We start from the raw sequence: 22648 nt of genomic DNA, 5'->3' as shown, positions 1-22648 counted from the left end.
AAACAATGTGCTCTATTACCTTTGAAGGATTTTCAAAATGACAGGGTTTATAATTTTGTTGTTTTCTGACAATAATTATATTTGCTCAGGCTACAAGCTAAGAAGTGATGCATTAAATTAATTTTGATTCTCCTTTATTATGTTTATGAAGAATACTTGATTATGAGTTCTCATAAAAATTGCCAGGTTTATCAACAGCTTTACTTAAAACCTCTAGAAATTGTAGATATTTTATTTTTACCTAAAAACATTGGATGAATTTTTATTTCTTAAAAAGTTGTAGAAGTTGCTGTTTAAGAGATGTTTTTTGTAGGTAAGACAAATAGAAAGTTCACTAGCATAAGTTTCAGTATTAAATGATAAAGATGAAAAAACCAACAAACATGCAAATCAGGTACATATTGTAATGATGTAAGGAAAACACTAGGTAAAAAAATTAATTAAAGAAAAAAAACAAAATATATGAGTTTGAGAGTGTTTACAACAGGATAACTTATTGTTTAATGTTAAAAGTATAATAAAGAGAACAGACTACTAAAATTCTTTCTTGTACTGATAAATTTGAATCACTGATACAGCTCACTTACCATTTAAAACAATACAATTGTCCTCTTCCACTAGATGGTTGGTGTTTAACCTTCCAGTCCTCTTTACCTCAAAATTGATATCTACAATGCTAAATGTTTAGCTCTTCAAAGTAGTGCATCTTTTTCTTGATCATTTAATCGAAGTGTGAACAAAGAAAGCATGCTCATATCAAGAATTTCAACTTGCATTCTTTGTCCAGTGGATAATGTCACCCTGTAACCTTTGTTCACTGACAGCATTGGTCATCAAACATACTTGGTCAACCAGGAATATTTTAGTTGTAACCCATTTAACCTGGATTCTAGATACAGTAATAAAACATACCTAGGAGTAGAAGAGAACAAAGGATAAAACAACTAAAATAAGGCAAAGTTAATACATTTCTGGACCTCATGTTGCATTCAATACATTGTAAAAATCAAGTAAGCAAGACCTAGGCATAATTGTTAGCGTTCCTAAGGTCTTCTAAGCAATATGTGCTAGTTAATCATAAGGAAAACAAGATTTTAGGTTGCATGAAGGGAAATGCTGAGTAAAGAAGAGTACGAGGCCATCTTATGAAAGCTTATAAGATTATTTGGGGGAATTGATAGGATAAAAGCTTCTAATTTCTTTGTGATTATTATTATATAGTCAATAGAATGAGTGGGCACATGTTCAAGATCTGAGAAAGAAAGGCTAGACTCTAGTTGAGATTTTCTATTTTTCAATTGACTTATGAAATGAATTGCCATCAGCAGTAGTAGAGGCTATAACAAAGTTGAGAGATCTTAACCTATCCTTAAAATTCTTTTCTGTCTCCAGAATAATCCTAGTAGCTCTCCTCTGATCTCTGATTTTAATTTAATATCATTTCTTAGATAAGATAAAATCTGTATACAATTTCCCACAGGAAGCTTAATTAATTATGTGTATAGCTAGAGAATTTCCTCTTTTGACTTGCAGCCAGTATGCCAATAAATATACCTGAAAATTCATCACACTAGGATTTTCCCACCTATAGAAGTAAGAATAACTAACCTATACTTTTCAGGACAACCTTTATTATCCCATTTTAAAATTAGAGTAACTTATGCATAGTTCTCAAACAGTACTGCTTCCTCTTACTCAAAACTATTTTTATCTTGATTTGCCCTCTAAGCATTGCTAAAATTGTGTTTGCCAATAGCACACTAGTCTGTTATATCCTTTTGTTTGTGTCATTTCAGAACATGTGCATATCATGTGACTACCTACAACCAATTATACTGTACCACCTATACTAGAGCAGGTAGTTCCTCTATTAATATAACACAATCTTTACTTTCATAATTGGCATTACATTGTATAGATGTGTATTTACATTGCTCTGTGTGCTTGCTTTTTTGTTTGGCATTACAATGTATAGATGTGTATGTAATTTGCTCCATAGCCTTGTTGTTTTGTTGTGATTTAAAATGTGTGCTTTTAAATTGTAGTAACTCATAGGACTCAAATACCTTTTTGGATTCCCAATGACTGGACCCTCTCCTCCCTTTGTGGGGCTCAGATATGAAGTCTTTAATCCAGTCATAAATTTGATATGGTAAGGTTATATTCCTCCTTGTAGACCCTGACATCTTGTTTGTCTCATCTGGTTGTTCCCATCCAAGCTTCACTGGTTAAAGTTCCCCATGCCTTTTCTTTCTCTCCCTATTCCTTAGCCAAATTTTTCCCATTCTTTCAGGGATCAGCAGTATAGGTGCTGAGATATATATTACAGAGTAGGTGTAGGGAAAATTGCAACATATCTCAACTGTTTGGCATATCTTCACAATGAATTTCTAAATGGGTTCTGTCAGAAGGTCTCTGTCTTCAGTTCAGATCCTCTCTTCCTATCCTCCTCTCCAGTTTCCATCCTTTTTGTCTCATCATATTGGTTTGGAACCTCTTACAGAAAGGAGCTATCAAACAGGATCAGTCAGTCTCTCACACATGATTACTTCTTTGAGAAGCTACTTGTGTGGGATTTATAATCAAGTTAAAGAAGCCCCTTCTAACCCCTTTATTCATCTAGTGACTCTTTATAATTCCCATTTAAGTTTGGCCTAGCCTTCTCCAGCTTGGCTCAGGTATATGGAGCAGACAGTCACAAAGACAGTACATACACCTTCTCTTACAGCATGAGATGTTCTTACTCTTTTGGGAATCTGAACTTCCTTGTGAGCTCTCATTCCCTTGGGTTAGGTTCACATGTGTTCCCTTCAGTGGATGCATATCAACCAGTGGAAATTTTCCCACAATCCCTTGAATCATCTGTCTCCCTCCTTCATTAGATCAGGGCCGACCTTGCATGGTGGAATTTCCATTCCTCTCTCTTGTTCTGATGCTCACCTGTTCACAGATGCTTTCTTGGTAAGTTAAGGAGCTTCCTTCAAGTCCTAGAAGATTTTGGGGCAGTAGTCACTCATGGAAACAACATTCCATATCAACCTCCTCAAACTTTTGGCTGTGTTTGGGCAATGTCTCATTTCATTTTGCTTTTCCAAAGGTGGCTGGTGATGTCTCATTCTGATATTTCCACTGTTGTTGGCCATATCACCAAACAAGAGTTAAATTGTAATCATGGACCCACTACGGGAGATCAAGTGTCTGAAAGCACAGAGATCAGGAATTGGCTTCCTCTTGTTTGGTGATGTCTCATTCTGATATTTCCACTGTTGTTGGCCATATCACCAAACAAGAGGAAGCCAATTCCTGATCTCTGTGCTTTCAGACACTTGATCTCCCGTAGTGGGTCCATGATTACAATTTAACCATGTCATGTTCCCAGAACAATGAATCTGATCACTGATTGCTTGTCTCACCATAACTAAGTTCTACCTGTAGAGTGATTCATTCATCCTTAAGTATTTAGTGTATGTGTTTTTGCTTAGGAATGCTACATATAGATGCATCTGCCACTCACTGTAATGCCACACTACCTTTTGTTCGATTTCCTGTTCCACACCTTTGAGATCTTTAAATGGATATGTTCAGATGGAATTGGGGGGGCTGTATTTATATGCTTACCCTTCTCTCAGACTAATTTCTAGGGTCACTTTCATTGTTTGGATCACATTTTGCTGTGTTTTGCTGGTTATTGCTTTAAATTTGTTGGCTTATATGTGGCTCTCTTTGCTCTGGTCCTTACTGGAACAGCAGCCCCTGTCCTTACTTCTGTATACGTTGCTTCTCCTACAACTACAATCAAACATACCTCATCCAAGGATCACCAAATTCCATATTTGCACATGGATTTTACATTCTCCCTTACCTATCTACCCACACCATTTGGTCTTCCTCATTGTTTGTTGTACCAGAGATGCTGACCTACCTTCAGATTGTGGTACTGTCACTGTAGCTTCTGTTCCTCATTTTTCCCAATTTTTTACTTGGTTGTTTGATTATGGTTTGTCCATGTCAATGGTTGCTAGTTATTAGGCTGTTCTGTCAAAAAATTTATTTCTTCCAGTTCTGTAAGACTTTCACCTTTTTGATTATTTCCTTCCTTTTCTGTTCTTTTCAACTTCTTTGTTCTCCATGACCTTTTCTTCTTCCAGATTGTGATCTTAGTCTTGTTATTAATGCCCTGTCTGGTTCTCCCTTTGAACCCATTGCTGTGTGTTCCTTGTACTGTCTCTTCTTTAAGACAAATTTTCTTCTCCTCTTGGCATATGGTTGTTGTTTCAATGTTTGTGCCATTAATGCTTCCCATATCTTTCACCATTCTTCTTATGTTTCCCTTTATCTGCATTTATCTGCTGCTACCTATGAAAATTATTTTGCTTTTTATTATACTTCCTTACTATTTATTTTCCACAGGTACTCACATTTGGATCTGGATTGTCTTCTCTGTCCCTTGCATTGTTATGTGTCTTGTGCTGTCTCCTTATGTGGCTCCTGTTCCTGCCTATTTATTCTCTGAAATCCCTCTGTATCTTGGGCCTACCTCCTGTTAACCTTTTTGGCTGGGTTCAGCAACTCTTATGGTGAGTGTATTCTGATTTGACATTAGAATGTTGCTGGTTGCATGGAGTTTCATTGCTCCAAATCAGTCACTTAACTATGTTCATAGCTGCTTGAATTTATCAACCTTCAGAGGAGATCATTCAAGCATGTGCGGGGTCAGCTTCCAATACACACATAGCACACACTCTTCCAGACTTGGCTATGTCTTTCTTGTTCGTGTATCATCTTCCTCCTGTAGCAATTCTCCAGACATCTGTTTACCCTTGACTGGGGTAGGTTAACCTGTTATTATCCTTTTCGGTTAATATACATCATATCTCAGTATCCCACCTAGTGGTGGATGTTTCCTGATCTGATATGCTTAATATTTGGTCTTTGTATTAAATATGTGTATGTATAAGTGCTCACTGTACAGATGTGGTATTTCTGTAATGCTACTGGATGCCTTCCCATTGGTATGTGTGTTTACATGTATATACCAAACTTTTATTTTCAATTTATTTTATAAAAAAGACCATCACTCGTGGACGTCGTGAGTAAAGCAGATGGGGATTTTTGCTCATTACCACTGACTCATAATTCTTACAATTTGGGTCTTTCTCCTTTTCAAAATAGTGAATTACAGACATCCACTGCACAGTTTCTAGTGTGTTGTTCCTACAGACTCCTCAACATATTTTCACTCTCTTTCTTCTAGTGGAGAATAGTAGACTATAGAGGTTTTCTCCTGAGTGGGATTGTACAACAGAAGAAATGAAACTCATAACTTAAAAGTACTCACTCAGCAAGGAAAAGACTGTCATCATTGTAATTACTGAATAAGGAATAATATACTATTCTGGATCCAAGACACTTCCCTCAGATTACGAGTTGAGTGCCTTAACCACCTAGCCATGCCAGGCCAGTTAATCTGTACAAAAAACGTGAGGGTATTATGGAAAATATCATACGTCAAAAATATTTTTCAAATATTTTAGGTCGCATTATGAAAAATATTGGGGAGTGTTGTTTTTTTTTATAATAGAGAAACAAACCTAATATGTGGGTAGACTTTGGATATATATGGACAATACATAATTCATATACAAAAACACACAGTCATGAAACAGAATCACAATTCTATTGCCTAACATATAATAATTTTATAAAAGGTTTACTCTGTGCTTTATTGTCGATTGTAACTTCATTACACGATTTAATTCACTTCTTTTTATCAACATTTTGGAGTTTAAGATGCAGTTACATACGTACATTACGAATTATTTCTTTCTTTAAGATCCATACCCACCTGGCTACTTCAAAAGCGAAGAAAAAAAAGAATGTGTCCAGTGCCCTAAAAATCATTACAACAACTACTTTGGATCATATAACTATTGGTCCTGTCCAAAAGATGAACATACAAATCCTATAGCTTCGTCACTGGATGCATGTAGACGTAAATTTTATCAGGCACTTATAAACACACCGTGAAATATTTTATCTGAATTATATCAACACTTTATATGAAAATCATTATTCATTAACAATAAAAGTGTTACAAAATTATATTATTGTTTTCATTTCAGCACCCGTAATAGTAATGTTATTTTCGCTTCCATTGGTTGTTTGTCACGGTGGGAATACCAGTTATGATACTTTTATTATGGTGAGCAAAGAGTTGCTATTGGTAGAATTTGTTTATCGTTAGGTGCAAAGCCATCCAATAGGATCGAACTTCTAACTGTAATGTTATTAACCTTCAAATTTATAGCTAATTGGTTGAACAGTCTAACAGTTTAGAAATACTTCAATCTATTTAATGTTTATTCTCATGATTTTTAAACTGATTTCTTATTATGAATGTTTGTATTTACGATTCTTGTAATGATTAAGTGTTTCTAACTTCTAAACGGGTTATGACCCAGAAAGGAGTGGAGTTTTAAAACTATATAATTAATTAAACTCGAATTTTTAACTGGTACTTACAGTAGGCAAAATAATATATATTTAAATGCTAATTTTCGTTGTTAGTTAGGCTTACTTAATAGCCAATCCACTCGTTTAGAAATAAAATTGGCGTTTTTATTTTTATTTCTTCCTCTCTTACCCTAATCTAGAATCTAACTTAAAATTGCTTTCCTACAATGAACATTTCTATGTTGATTTAATAGAACAATAATCCTCTCAATTAAACGTGCCAGTTATCCAGTGTACTAATATACTACTGTAATATTATAATGATGATAAAGTTTGACAGATTGCAATACAATTGTTGTTATTTGCCGCTCAGCTTATGTACTTTTAATGTCTGTAACTATTGACATATTTATCAAAGCTATATCTTTTTTCTCTTTTAGTATTATCATTTAGAAAGAACCCAGACTGAATCCACAACTGGATACTTTAATGTAAAATCTATGGAACATCCAGAAAAACCTACAAAAGACGAAAGAACAAAACATTATGATGTGAGTATTAGCAAACTATTTAGTTCAAAGTTCTATTAAGTAATATTTATATTTGAAAATAATGAAATGAACACAGAAATATAGTTTTACTTTTGTTTGTTTCTGTGAATCACAAAGCTACACAACTGGCTATCTGTGCTGTTCTCACCAGTGGTAACGAAACTCAGTTTCAACGTTATAAGCCTTCAGATTTACCATTGAAGAGAAAAAAAAAACAAACTTAGTTTGAAAGCAAAAATTATTAGTTTCTGTTAAAACGAATTTTGTATTATTTCAGATTTATCGAATGATGTTGTTTCTTTTCGAATATTCTTGTAACTCTGTATAACAGCGTGGAATGGTGGTTAGTGCACTACAGTCGCTAGATCAAATCCTGCCACCGAAAATGACTGTCTTTACCGCCTTGTGGCTATTATACTGTGACAATCATTCTTACTACGCATAAGTCAAAATTTGGCCATGCCTGATTCTGGCCGGTATGGCCAGGTTGTTAGGACGCTCGGCTCGTAATCTGAGGGTCGCTGTTTCGAAACCCCGTCTCACCAAACATGCTCTCTCTCTTTCAGCTGTGGGTGCATTATAAAGTTATGGTCAATACACTATTCATTGGTTGAAGAGTAGCCCAATAGATGGTTGTGGTTGTTGTTGACTAGCTGCCTTCCCTGTAGTCTTACACTGCTGCTAATTTAGAAACGGCTAACACAGGAAACCCTCGTGTAGCTTGGGCAAAATTAAAAAACAAACAAAACCGTGTCTATCTCTACTCTGCCCACCACAGGTATTTAAACCAGGTTTCTAGCGTAGTAAATCCACAGACATGCCGCTGGGGGCGCCAAAAATTTATAAAATATATTTTAAGTGTAATATTTTGTTTCACATTATATACCGCAAAAGAGAAAACATGAAAATATGGTTCTTTATAGTTACCTTCATTAAAACGTTTACTGTCATAAAATATACAATTTACAAACTATCTAACATGGAATTAATGTAAATTTATCCTTTATATTAAATTATCCCCCTTAACCGGTATACATATACATATATGTAACCACAATTTGATTTTATAAATTTAATGTAACCTAAATTGCATAACTTAAAGTTATACACACGTTTATATAAATTACATGCTAGATGCCCTAAAGAAAGACTGCTATATGCCAGTAAACAGTTTATTTAATGTATTTTAAAACATGTAATGTGACGTAAAACATTAAAGATTATGTTTTGAAAAATATTGTATAAATATTTAGCGCCATTTGAATATCTTATAGTCAGAGTGCAGAAGAAATTGGCTGTGTAAAGATGATGGGAATTGTGAAACCATTGAAACATTTACTAGGACTTACGGAAAACAAAAAATAAATAAAAATATGAAATTATATGATAAATAAATTGCTTGTATGATTATATTATATTATATTAGTTGAAAAGCAGTACTTGTATGTTTTTTCTGTTAAAGTTTCTCAGTAGAACTATTTCCTGAAGAACAAATTTTGAAGTTACAAAACCGGCAGAAGAAATTAATAAAAAAAAGGAAATAAAAACTAGATATTCCAATAATTTCTTATTCATATCCATAAGATAATTTTTTTTCGTGTTTTGGATATGTATCCCAGTGGCACAATGGCAAATATGAGGAATTACAACGTCATAAACCTGGTTTCGATACCAGTAACAGCTAGAGTTACTGTTATCTATAACAGTAGAGATAACAAAAGCCTCTTTTGTTAAGCCTCTAAACAAAAGCTTATTGTTTAGCTTTGGCTTAAATTTAAACAAACGATCAAGCTTTGGTTAGATATCCACATTTTCTTTGTTACTAGAATAACACGAAACCGAAATCAGCATATAATTGTGAAACATGTCTTTACATGTTCCAACGAGAAAGGTAAAATATATCTATAAATGTTTCAGGGAGAATCTTTCTAAAACATTTGTATTATCTGTAGACCAGAGGAGAAACTCTTCTCCTCCCTTCTCAAATTTATCCCAATTGTAGATCTAAAATACACTTTTTTTCCTGTATAAGATGTACGTATCAACAACATTCACATCCTTCTTATGATTATCATAGGTGAAACACAAAACTGTGTTTAACAATATTGAGTTCTTGCACAACTCATAACATTTCTAAACATTGTTGTACAGGGTCTAACAAGTGTATCTTAGATAAAACAAAAATATTATGAGAAGTTTCTTACAAAGAAATACGTTTGACCTTCGTCTCTGTTTCATAATTCATTATTATTTGTTTACTCTTTCGTATTTCTAATGTTTCACGGATATCATTGGCTCTAATACCTTACGGTTAAGCCCACAATGACTACCTTCACTCATAATATTTTAATTATGTTTGTTGTAAATAGTCTGCTGTGGCCGAATTGTCGTTATTTTTACTTTTTCTACAAGCTTAATGTAAACGACATTTTATATCACGTCTGTCTGTCCCTTATAGTTTCTTCCGTGTCAACATTAACATTTATAAATTTCAACTTTCTCTGTTAACTGTATGTTGGCTTTTGTATCATCTAATATTTGTTGTATCTTATCGATCGGTTTAAATATAGGGTAAAATATTTGTTTATTTTAAACACATTAACTAATAATTAAATCTTGAACGTAAGGTACAAGTAAACGTTCCTTTTAATGCTTGAGTAAAGAACCACATTAGGTTAATATAACAATGAGCTGGCGTACAAAGATTTATAAATATAATGAAGTGATCTTAATACATTCGTATGGGATACTATGTATATGTCTTGTTTTGTTCCTGTAGTAGAAGTTATTTAGGGTTAGGTAATAAGGTGTTTAATTTATTTCAACGTTTAATGTCAATGCTCAAGTTGTTTTAGAGGATAGTAATCTCTGGCATAAAATGGAATGTCAGTAGAAGGTTAGGGTTAGTGTAATATTTTGTAAGGTTTTTGAACTTTAATAAAAGACCCATCTATTATGTATGGGCTTAACCTGTAGAGTCTGTAGACGGTGTTACATTCCTTCATTAATTCGATTAAGTTTCTGAGTCTTCTTTATGGGTACAAAGTTGTAATAAAATGTAATAGTGAGTTTCTAAATATAGGGTTTTTTCCCTAATAGAAACAAATAATTATTCACTTCACGTCTCACATGCGTATATTGATGTGTGTGTGTATAATAATTCATAAATATATCAGTTAGAAGTCTCTTGGAAGTGAAGTTATTAATGACAACAATTTTATAATCTTTCTTCTTCAGATATATTATCAGAAAAAAATAACCAAGTGGGAGTTACTAACACTCTTAAAATCTTGCCTCAAGAAGACCTCATCTGTTTCAATGGTAACCGTTGAATTACATATCGAAGATAACACACTGTATCATGTACCAGAACATCCACTTATTTCAAAGGTGGCCGTACCCAAAGGGTATGGATTTTGAAATAAATCTGACTCTCAGCTTAAATGGTTCCCCCAGCGTTCTACTCACAATATGCAGAACGCAGATTTGTGCTCATGTCACACCAAACACACTTTTAGCCGGGGGGATAGTTATAATATTATGATCAGTCTCACTATTCGTTGGTAAAAGTGTAACCCAGTAGTTAACGTTGGGTGGTGTTGAGAAGATACCTTCCTTTTCTAGTCTATAAATTCTAAGTTAAGGACAATTAGCGTAAACAACACACGTGTAGCTTTGTGCAAAATTCAAAACAACCCAGTCAAACGTAGCATTTACGACATTACAAAAACTAGTGAAGTACTGAATAAACATTTTGAAACTAGAAAGACGTTTTCTTATTTTAGCTAAATCAAATAGGGAACGTTCGGTTTGAAAAAAGATGCGTATCAGTTAATGTATATTATATATTGTTCATTATAGATGTCTTTCAATCACCATGATGAACATATATATTTGTATCAGTTACTATCAAGCAGACATACCTGTTTTACCATATAATTGTTTGTTTGTTTTGTGTATAGCTACAGGAAAGTTAATATAGCAGCGGACGACTAAAATAAATGTAGCTAATTATCACCACCTACCGCTAACTGACTCTTCAAACAAAAAATTGTATATAGACCGTGAATTAAAAATTCTCCCACGTGTGAAAGGGTGGAAATGTTTGATGTGACGGGGATTCGAACTCGCGACTCTCAGATTACGTGTCTAGTGCCATCTGAACGCAATCTTATATCTCATCTTTGTCTTCAATATCTTCTAAGTGTCGATTTTCAATTATAATTTTATGTAGACCTTTAATTCTTGTATTTGAAAATCAGGAAGACAAATTTTGTAACGTATTTTTTACGTGACCCTGAAATAAACATAAAAAATGTAGTCACTACTTTTGCCAGCATGTAAATATTCATGCAAGTTTAATTTCACAGGACGAATTTCAACTATCATATTTCCCGATACACTTTAGTACTTTTTTACTGTGGAGTGTAGGTAATATAGTAACTGTTGAATGAAAGTAGACAGGAACATGTAAACTGCATCGCATTTTATATACCCTGTGTTATCGAAGTATTTCATGTAATACCAGGACTCTTTAGTTTAGCTGGTATACAGCAGATCTAGTAGTTGTTGAGACACTACTTATACTGTCAAACTGGTTGAACAATAATTGTTTGGGTTTGAACTTGTTTAAATTGGTGAATTGTGATATTAGTTAATGTTATCAAAGTTATTACTGAATTCAACAGTCACTAAAGGCTCCAAGTAAGGTCATATAAATAAAGATAATACAAGCTTGTGTAAGCTCCAAACTGTGAATTACTAGCTACCATGCCATTGTTTTTGTGTTTTCAAAATTCTGTAGGCCTTTGACATATGCTAGATCTACCTGGATAAGTTAAAAACATTTGTGACCTCCTGAGCTTGCTTCCCTCCACATCCCAGGGAAATTGTCTACACTACTGATGTCCACTTAATTTAGTTGCCCAGTTCATAACAGGAAATTCTTCTATCATCTAATTAAAATTTGAATTTTTGGTATTTGGAACCAAAATATATCATTTTTACTTATCTCCATATGTAATAAAACATCAAACCACATTTAAAATCCTCCACAATTATGACATTATTAACAGCTGTAGAGTTTCTTTAAGTGCTCTGAAACAAATTCCAATTAAAACCCAAACTGATTTAATCTCTATACTATTAACTTGAATATACTCACTTAAACAGGATTTAACTCACATTTTTACATGTAAACCCACTCCTCAACTTAGTAATTTATTCCTATTAGATAACTCTGTATTTCAAAGAAAATTCTGTCATCAAAATTCTTCATATGTAATTAGATTTTAGTAATTCCCATTACATCAGAATCATCCCTTCAGATGATTACTATAAAGACATCTATTGTATTTCTTATGATTCTGGCATTACAATAATAAAAATTAAAACATTTACTAAAATCCTTATCTCCCTCATGATTTTACCCCCCAGTGGCATAGTGGTATGTCTGCAAACTTATATTGTTAGAAACCATGTGTAGCCTTATGTTTAATATCAAACAACAACCCTCATAATTTGACTTAAACACTTCTCAATATATATGTTTAAAATTAAAACACCTTGCAAACAAGCCAGATCACAAACTTTAAATCTAAACCCTCATTTGGAATAAAATTCCCTTTTCCCATTGAATTAATCAGACAAATCCAAACACCCAACCCATTTTCCTTTCATATTAACCCAAGCTTAATATTCAACCATAGTGATATACTTATAAATTTCATTCTCACACACATAGTTTGGTAGTATCTCTAAGAGATTAAGTTGTTATGGCTTCTTTAAGACACTCTCTTGATCCCTTGTGCTAATAAGTTAGCCCCTCTTATCCATTCTTTCCTACATTATTAATCTCTATATGCACTAACAAGACTGCATCCCTGCTGACAGTTTACAGATAATCATTTGCTCTATAAGTTATTACCTCCACTCCACTACTGCCCCTGGATAACATAATCTAATTCTTTTCTCCCTATTTACCTCATAGACTATCTTATCAACTAGAGAATCACTTGTAGCTATAACCTGAGTGTCAAGTTTTGTTGGCCCGAGAATTCTTCAAAGTTGGTGTCTGTCATAAGTAGGCGATACCTTTCAAAATAAACAGGCAGCCCACAAACCACTTGCTTTAAAATAATGTTAAAGAAAGTCTTAACATATGTACGAAGATTTGTTACACTGTTGGTTATTATATGTCCAAAGTCCACACAGTCTGGTTCAGTTAGTATAGAATACACTCTGATAAGACAAATTATTCTTCCCTATTCTGTTATCATAATAAAATCACTGATAAATTGAATATGTTACTCTACGGGTTATCACAGTTATATTTGAGGCTTTATATAATTCACTCGAACATCGAAAGTTCACACATTCTTGTTCAGTTACTTTACAACCGAACTGACGAGTTAAATTATTATTCTCTACATTTTTATTACAATACAGTCTGCAATTATTACACTTTTAAAGGTCACTGCTACACACTCTTTATGGATAAAGTCATTATCACCCAGTCTATTTTTATCTCCTTTTTTGCCCTTAACTTTCAGTTACTTACTTTCTGTACCTGCATGTATTTACAACATGCAACAAAAAATGCTAGTCCTCTAGTGACAACAATACTTATAACGAGAAAAGCCTAGAAGAGTAAGATTACATCAACTGTATTACCAAAAGCCATCTACAACAATTAAACTACATACACAACAAATGAATTCTACAGAATTACATATCTAAACTTGTCATATTTATTGCTTTTAAAATAATTTTTAACACTTGTTATAAAACTAAATAATCAATAAATAAACTAAATAATAAATTTGAGGCTATACAGTCTTGTATATCCAAGAAAAATATAATATTTTTTTATTATACACAAATATTGTTTTCAGTTCATACTAAAAGTCTTATTATATGGTCTTAGGGCCAGTAGATTTTTATATTCTAAATTGAAGTCACTGTTTCCTGGCTCTGAATCTATGACAGTCACACTTTCCATTCCCATCTGTGCCTCAGTAGCTGCATCAATTAGGTCTTCTTCCCTCTCAGAATATCTCTACAATAGATTGATATCATAGATCTTGGTCTTCCCATCTACTGTTTCTTTATAGTACTCTATTGATAACTCTCTGCACTTCAAATGACCCTTTCCAATGCAATGTGACTTTGTTGTTGTCAATGGGTAGCAGACATTCTGTGAGATCTTGAAACATTGATCCTTGGACTTATTATCACACAAGAGCTTTTGAGTAACTTTGATATGTTTAGCTTTCACAGTAGAACTTCTTTTTAGGTCCAATACAGTACCTTCCAGTCCTCAGTTATTTAGGTCTCTTCCCCTTTTTCTTGTGATCGCCTTTATTTCGGGTACTGCCCCGAATTTTCTCCAGGGAAGAGTTTTTCTTTATGCTTCTTTCAGTTTCCATGGACATACATTTGGGATGCCACTTTACAAAACTTAAAGGAGATCTTAATACTTACTTGACACATGCATATTTTTATTTATTAAAAATAATTTGACGTAAATATGTTTTAGAGATAGAACAATATCCTTTCAGCTTTCACCATATAAATTTTGTAGTATACATAAAATTTTTCTGTAATAGCATAAAAGGATCTGAATACTTTTTTAAAATTTCTTATTTCCTTATGTTCGATATAAAATAAAACAATGTGTGAACGATGTATGGATCTCAAAAATTAGCTTATTGAACTTTTCTGTTTTAAAGTTTAAAGGTTGTGGCAATGATTAACCATGTAAAATACAAATATATTTGATCATGTCTAAGGGCCTGGCATGGCCAGGTGGATTAATGCGTGCGACTCGTAATCATGCAGGTCGTATCCCGTCGCACCAAACATGCTCGCCTTTTCAGCTGTGGGGGCGTTATAATGTTACTTTTAATCCCACTATCCGTTGGTAACAGTAGCCCAAGAGTTGGCTACTCATATCGGACTAGCAGAACTCCTGCTCTTAGGCTTCTGTCATGGAGCTCGTTTTCTGGGGTTCTTATACTAATTCTCTTTGGTGTCATTGCGACTTCTCAAACAGTTTGTATAAGCACCTACAAGTAGACTTATCTCTTAACTGGACAATTTTTTGCAGCTCATCATAATTATCGGAACCAAAAACAAAAATATTGCTCAACTGACTGTAATAAAAGACACTAATTCAGTTGCCTGTTTATATGTATCTATTTTCATCATCTGGATATCAACTAATCCCTTGTTTGGAAATTATTTTCAAGTTAATGTAAACATATTTAGTAATTTTCTCTAAACTATACCGGCAACAGTCTGGCAGTGTGACTCTCATATCCAGTATTTAAAGAAATTTGCACAAACATTCTCACAACCGCTTTTCCGGACGTGAAGTGTCGGTTCAAAAATCTCTTCTCCTGTTCGCCTTTGAGATACTTTCTTTCATAGTCTAGCGTCATTAATGCATTTCATCACATTAGGTAATTCTCACATAATATTTCATCATAATGGGCTATACATGTCATTCCTTAAATATACAGTAAAACCAGTCTAAGGCGGAATCGCACGGGAACGAGCAAAATATCCGGCGTAAGCAGGCTTTCCGGATTATACAGTGAACATGAATTTCCTTAATTATATACAATTTTTGAGCGGCACGTCTTACTTCCCTTCAGTCAAGCAAGTATAAAGTTATTATACTCTTTATGCTGTATTTATTAGAATAAGAACAAAAATAGGCATTCAAAATATGCATAAGTACACAAAAGCGAAATCAAATTTATTTGAAGACAGTGTCCAATTTTAACTGTTTTTTTTTGTTTTTTTTAATAGACTTTCTCGTCAGGTTAAAAGAGAACGCCAATTCTGCGGCCTTTTCATAAAGTTCATTTTCCCCCTTCGTCTTTGCATACAATTTGATACCGTTAATATAACTTAACACTTGCGATGAAGTAGGAATTTCAATTTCTTCACTATCTTTTCCATTTTGTTCATCTTCTGAATCTCTCACACTGTTACCAGTTTCCCAATTATTAACTTCGTGAATCAAATGCCAGTCGCATGATAAAGCTATATCGCACATTATTTGAGTTTATTTCAAGATTTTTAAAACGGAAAACTATAAGGTGTGTGAAATTTTTAACTACACAAGAAGAATTTCTGTTTTGATTGATAACTGTAACAAAATATAGCTACTTTAAATGCAAATATTCAACATTTACAGTTTTAACATTAAAAGTTTTGAAACTATTTTAGATAAATAATCACCAGACGCAGATAAGACACAAGTGGTGTAAACATAACATATTAGGAACATTCATGTTCTTTTTAGACCGAAGGAAGTATGCTAAAGTTCTGTGCTGCGTCGAAAAACTAAACTTTGTTTGCTTGTTTCAGAATTTTACACAAAACTATATATAAATTACGTACACATTGTCAAGTTTTGAGGCAATACTGGCACTTAATAATTATATGTTTGTCCCAAATGTTTGCCATAATAATTTTGAGCAAACAGACTGAAAAGAAGGGAATTAACCAATTTCTTGGACTGGTTTTTATTTAATCGAATTATGACATGAGGATGTCACTCTTTTTGCACATCATTGATCACAAAGCGCATTTTCCTGTAACAGGTGAATTACTAGGCCGTTCGAGCAGCTAAAAATGTATCAAGACAGTGACATTGTTAATTAAAATTAAAATTAAAGTAAACCAAACTTTCACATAAATATATGCAAATTTTCCGAGCTCAGCATATTGGTAGACTATTATAACTTAACACAGAAAACAATTTAAATAAAAAATGTTTAGGCTACAATGTCATATTGAATCAAAGATTTTAACTGATGTTGGAAAAAAAAAAAAAAGAGTCATTTAAGCAGAAGGCCAGGTGGTTTAAGGCGTTCGACTCGTAATCTGAGGGTCGCGGGTTCGAATCCCCGTTGCATCAAACATGCTCATCCTTTCAGCCATGGGAGCGTTATAATGTTATAGCCAGTCCCATTATTCGTTGGTAAAAAGAGTAGCCCAAGAGTTGGCTGTGGGTGGTGATGACGAGCTGCCTTCCTTCTAGTCTTACACTGCTAAATTAGGGAAAGCTAGCACAGATAGCCCTCATGTAGCTTTGCGCGAAGTTCAAAAAAATAAACAAAACAAAAGCATTTAAACAACATTTTTGACAGATTACTTTTATATCTGAATAAATCTCAAGTGAAACTTGCGTTTATTTTCCTTTTGATATCTGTGTTATAGTCATTTTCCCTATAACATTCCTGAAATGTGCATTTTCAGACGCTTTTAAAGTTACTTGCTGAATATCAATAGACGTTGATATCACATTTCTTTATTATTACGCACATCCAAGAATGTATTTAAGTATTTTGCGTACAAATTACTTAGTGGTTTTAGTTATTTTACGTTTAAGAGTTATTGCTCACATATGTTTAGGTGAAATTCTAGTCTTAATTACAATTAAAGTTTCGTTAGGCTTATATTTCGCGCAAAGCTACGAGAGAACTATCTGCGCTTGCAGACGATAATGTATCTGTGAAAGTGTAAATGGGAGGTAGGTAGTCATCACCACCCCAAGTCTTTTTTATTTACTTTTTTTTTTTTTTACCAGTGAACAGTTGGATTGACCGTTACAATGTAAGGCCCGCACTGCTGAAAGGGAGAGTATATTTGGTGTGATATGTAAATTACGAGTCGAGCATCCTAACCACCAGGCCTCTTATAATTTAGAGATTCGATTCCACATTTTTCTTTGCCTTCTCTTTGGGAAAAAAGAAGGATTCATTCCACCGCGGTTTTTTTCATATTTTGTAAAAATTGGTTTGTTTCAGAATTTTCGTGCAAAGTTACATAAAGGCTATTTATTCATAACCGTTCCCAATTTTGAACTCGCAAACTAGACAGAAAACAACTGTTCGACAGCACCCGCTGCAAAATCATATCTGACCATATAGTATAATTATTCTCATATTACACCCACGGCCCAAAAGCATAGATTCATGTTTTCTTACTTATAATGGATTAGTAGTATTTCAGCTCGTTTTTTGTCTGCCATACATTTGCCGCTACGTTCTCTGCATGGTATACAATTAGTCACATTAGTTAATCTGGTCGCAATCTATTATACGTTGCACTGACAAGTACTATCCAGTCATCTCTTGCCTGCTTTCCCCCTCAGGACATCTTCCCTCTTAATTAGAACTCTTGACAGACTCTGACGACAAACGATTTGGATAAACCGTGTACATAAAGCTCTTAATGATGAAGCTTCCTTCAATTGTCATATTAAACAAGCACTATTTAACATGCTCTAAATTTTACTGACTTGTTTTCGCTCATTATTTTGCACATCATGTATAAAATCACTGTATCTACGCGACCATACGGCTTAAGCTCCCACTTCATATATCATGTAATCAAGTTTCTTTTGCATGTGCAAGTATGTATTGTATTTGTCATATATCATGTAATCAAGTTTCTTTTGCATGTGCAAGTATGTATTGTATTTGTCTTATAAATGCAGGTGGTCCTAATAAAGTAACCATTCAGTGCGTATTAAAAATCATAAACACCGATGCTTTTATAAAAATCAAAATCAATACACTCGTATTGCTTCCACAAATTCATTAATTTCACCTGGGTAAATTAAAAATAACACAAGTACTGACTATTGGTAAATCTTATTATTTATTCCCCGTCATTCTTTCTTTATTAATATGTCGTAGGTCATACCACAGTATTTTTAAGATCCCAGATTTTTTCATTTTATTTTCAACATTTATAAATTCTTCTCAATCTATTACAAGAAGTAAGTCATAAACTAACACAAGTAAACTTGTTGTTACGCAGTTTACAGGATAAATTTTAAGAAATACCTGTGAATGAACAGTGATATTATTATCTGAAAACCATTGTTGCTTATTTAAGCGCTAAGATACACAAACAGCCTAACTACGCTATGTCCACGGATAGAATCAAACCCTGAATTTTAACAGTATTTCCTTGCGTCTTATTCGCTTAGCCACTGGGAAATTTTCTGAAAACATTAAATGAAAGAAATTTAACACGTTACAATTAGTACCTTTTTACTGATATAAATACAAGTATGTTTCTGAAAGCAAGATAACAACAAAGTTAGATGACAACTACCATGTTAAAACATTTCTCGAAACGTAACGATAAACTCAGCTATTATTACTGTAGTTTAGTGCTTAGAAACATGTTGTCAAAATCTGTTTGATAATTCAAACAATACCTCTAAACGTGTGACAGTCAACTGAAATAGTTCTCACACATAAATTATTATACCAATGCGTCTCTACAAATACCTTTCAAGATTATTACAAAATAAGATAATTAGGTTTTGATTAAAATCCTATTTTAATGTTTCTAATTAAATGCAATTCAACCTTGCCTCAATTTAATTATTATTTTTACAGTCAGTATTTTAACCTTCAGTCATGCAATTTATTTTCTAAATACAACTATATTAAGAAACATCGAATGTCAAAGTCCATTTTCCCCAGAGAATAATTGTAAAAATAATTGGGTATTTTTCTTACTATCAGTAAGATGGAAAAAAAATCAGTAATACTGTATTTTACATGCACTAATCTCTCTCTCGATAAATACATGACCGAGAGTTCACTATACATCAAACACACAAGAGGTTAAACAAAAACGTTTCACTTTAATACATTATTGCTCTTTCCTTACATTTATTCTAATATTTGTAAGGATATTAAATATTACCTTTATGCTAGCAGGTTTTGATTTATTTTGAATTACACGCAAAACTACACAAGGAATATCTGTTTGCCATTCCTAATTTAGCAGTGAAATACAAGAAGGAAGGCAACTAGTTATCACCACCCACTACCAATTGTGGGTGGAATTATCCATCCAGTTATAATGTTCACATGCTTAAAAGGGTAAGGATGTTTGGTGGGATGGGGATTCGAACCCATGACCCTGATATAACGAGTCAAGCACCCTAACCACCTGGCTGACCATAATGGGCTTACTAGTCTTTGCACCACTTTAGTTCCAGGTATTAAAAGCACTTATGAGTTGTGTAGATATTGTTCCAAGTGAATGCTTAGTATTTCCAGGTAGCTGACTTCGGTATCTATCGCCCAAAATTAAAAGCTCTTTTAACCTTCTCTTGATGTTATTAGTTAAACCATTTAATAAGCAGTCGTGTCAAGTTAATGCTGTTATGGACAAAATTATTCATTATTGTATATTAAAAAACCTAAACTATTAGTTTTTTACTTTCAAAGTAATGTTTCTGGTTAACAGTATATTTATACTTGAGCCTTAAAACTATATAAAATAATTAAAAGTACTAATTTTGATCTTTATTATCCATTACACTTCCTCAAACAGCAAAACTTAAGGCCAACTTAAAGGTTTTAATATAAGAATTAACCCTTACTTTCCTTTTAAATGCCACAGTTATAAAAAAAAAATGAATCTAAAGTTCTATTCAAATATGTCTCACTTGGTTTTAACATCTTTTGTCTATGAACACATAAAAGTAAGCCAGTGATAACTTATTAATAAGTCATATCTGGTAATATTGGAGACGATGAGAAATACAAAACACACCTGATGTGAGGTTGGTTGGCATTTTATGGCGCAAAGCAACCGTGCTATCTGTGCCAAACAACCGGTAAAAAAAATTTAAAATAAGGTAAAATTATTAAAATTCGTAAAAAGTAATCATGTTAAAACAACACAAACTTCAATTATAGAATTAAAAACTTAAATAGCATTAAAAATCAATGGTTCTTAAAAAATAAAAATATATGTAAGGTGGACAAGTGTCGTCGGTAAATCTGTGGATAAAACATGTCTAAAACGGTGCCGTTGTTGAGAGTCGTAACGACGGCATGACAGTAAAATTTGGATTATTATGGGGTCATACAGACCACATATAGGTGCATTAGTCCCAGTTAAAAGAAAATGACGAGTTGAAAAACTGTGACCAATGCATAGTCAAGTTAGGACAACTTTCTGATCCTTACGTGAACAGCATGGCCAAAGCCCAACAGAAAGTTTTATCTGAAAAAAACACAGCAGTGATAGCACCAGAGCAGATAAACTTAGCTGCAATGTCAGCGAGCTCGTTCCCTTGAATACCAACATGGTCTGATATCCATAAGAACTGAATAGAGGATGTTAAAGAGAAATGGGTCAGTCGGTTTTAAATATCAGTGAGAACTAATGTGAAGCTATTCCAGGGTCAGTAGAGAGCTAACCGAGTCGTTATAAATAGTACAGTTTATGTATTGCATAGATTCTATGTGATCCAGGGCAAGAGAAATAGTGTACAATTTGGCAGTGAACACAGAATCTGTGGAGGGGATTCTGTGTGCAACCATTGAACCACAACATATCATGGCAGAACCCACAGAATCACTTGATTTCAAATCATCCATTTAAATGGGAATGGAAGGATGTTTTGAAAAATGTTCAGTAAATAAAAGACGGTACTTCCTATCAGTGTCCACTTTTATCAGATGACTCAAAGTAAGGTCACATTTGGGGATAGCAAGCCATGGTGGATACAGCAATGCTATCCAAGGACACACACAATTCATTCAACTGTGCCTGGATACGAAGGCAAAAAGGAACAATGACAGATCATCTGTTTTCAAAAAGCATGACTCACTGAGGAAAGAAAACATAACCCAGGTGGGATGCTATGGTAAAGATTGAAGTTTTGAAGCATACACTAAAGACAATTGGAAACGGCAGAGATATAGAAGAGGTTCATGAGACTGTGTACAAACAATGGACTGGAAAAGTATGGAAAGTCACTGATGATGAACAAAGTCCAGCATCTTAAAGGCAGAGATTAGGCAGAGCCATAGACCAGAGACCCACAGTCCAGTTTCGACTGAATGAGAGCACAATATATCTTTAGCATAGAACATCAATCCACTCCCCAAGAGATGGAAGACAGAACACGGAGGATGTTCACTGCCCTTGTACACTTGACTCATAACTGGTTGACGTGTGGTATAAAGGTCAGCTTACAGGAAGGCTGCTCATCTACATGGATTTAAAGCCAAAGTGGTGTGTTAGGGTTGGACCCCTCAATCACCAGGATCTTCTTCTCCCCTTCACAGGTTGCCACGTACAGCAAATACAAGTGGATGTTTAAATCCCAGAGGAGGTAAACTGAAAGAATGTAATCCTCTCTGGGAGGTCCTCTCACCATATACAGGAATCAACACCAAGGGGTCTGATATAAGGACCAGTATAATTCTGTAACACTATCTTGAAATGAAGAAAAGTTCACAATATCAGACAGTGATATTTTCATTTTGGCTCATATTAAAATTTACATTAATCAGTGTTATTAAACATGAACTTATAAACAACACTTAATTTTACCAATCTTTATTATGAAGATACAAAGCTGCATTAACACAACAAGGCTGGTATTTCTAACAGTATTAATTATCAGTAACTTATAATAAAGAAAACTTACCCTAATGATAATGCTTGTATTTTATTGTTGGTATTTTTACGAGTTATGACATATACTTTGGTGATGCGCGCATGTTTTTAAAATTATTCAAGCTACTGTTTTACGTTTCTTTCACAATATTATGCAAATACACAAGGGCTATTTCGTGCAT

This window comes from Tachypleus tridentatus, chromosome 6 (genome assembly GCF_004210375.1).
Source record: "Tachypleus tridentatus isolate NWPU-2018 chromosome 6, ASM421037v1, whole genome shotgun sequence".
In the NCBI taxonomy this organism is placed as follows: Eukaryota; Metazoa; Arthropoda; class Merostomata; order Xiphosura; family Limulidae; genus Tachypleus; species Tachypleus tridentatus.
Note: the sequence above shows the minus strand (reverse complement) of the source record.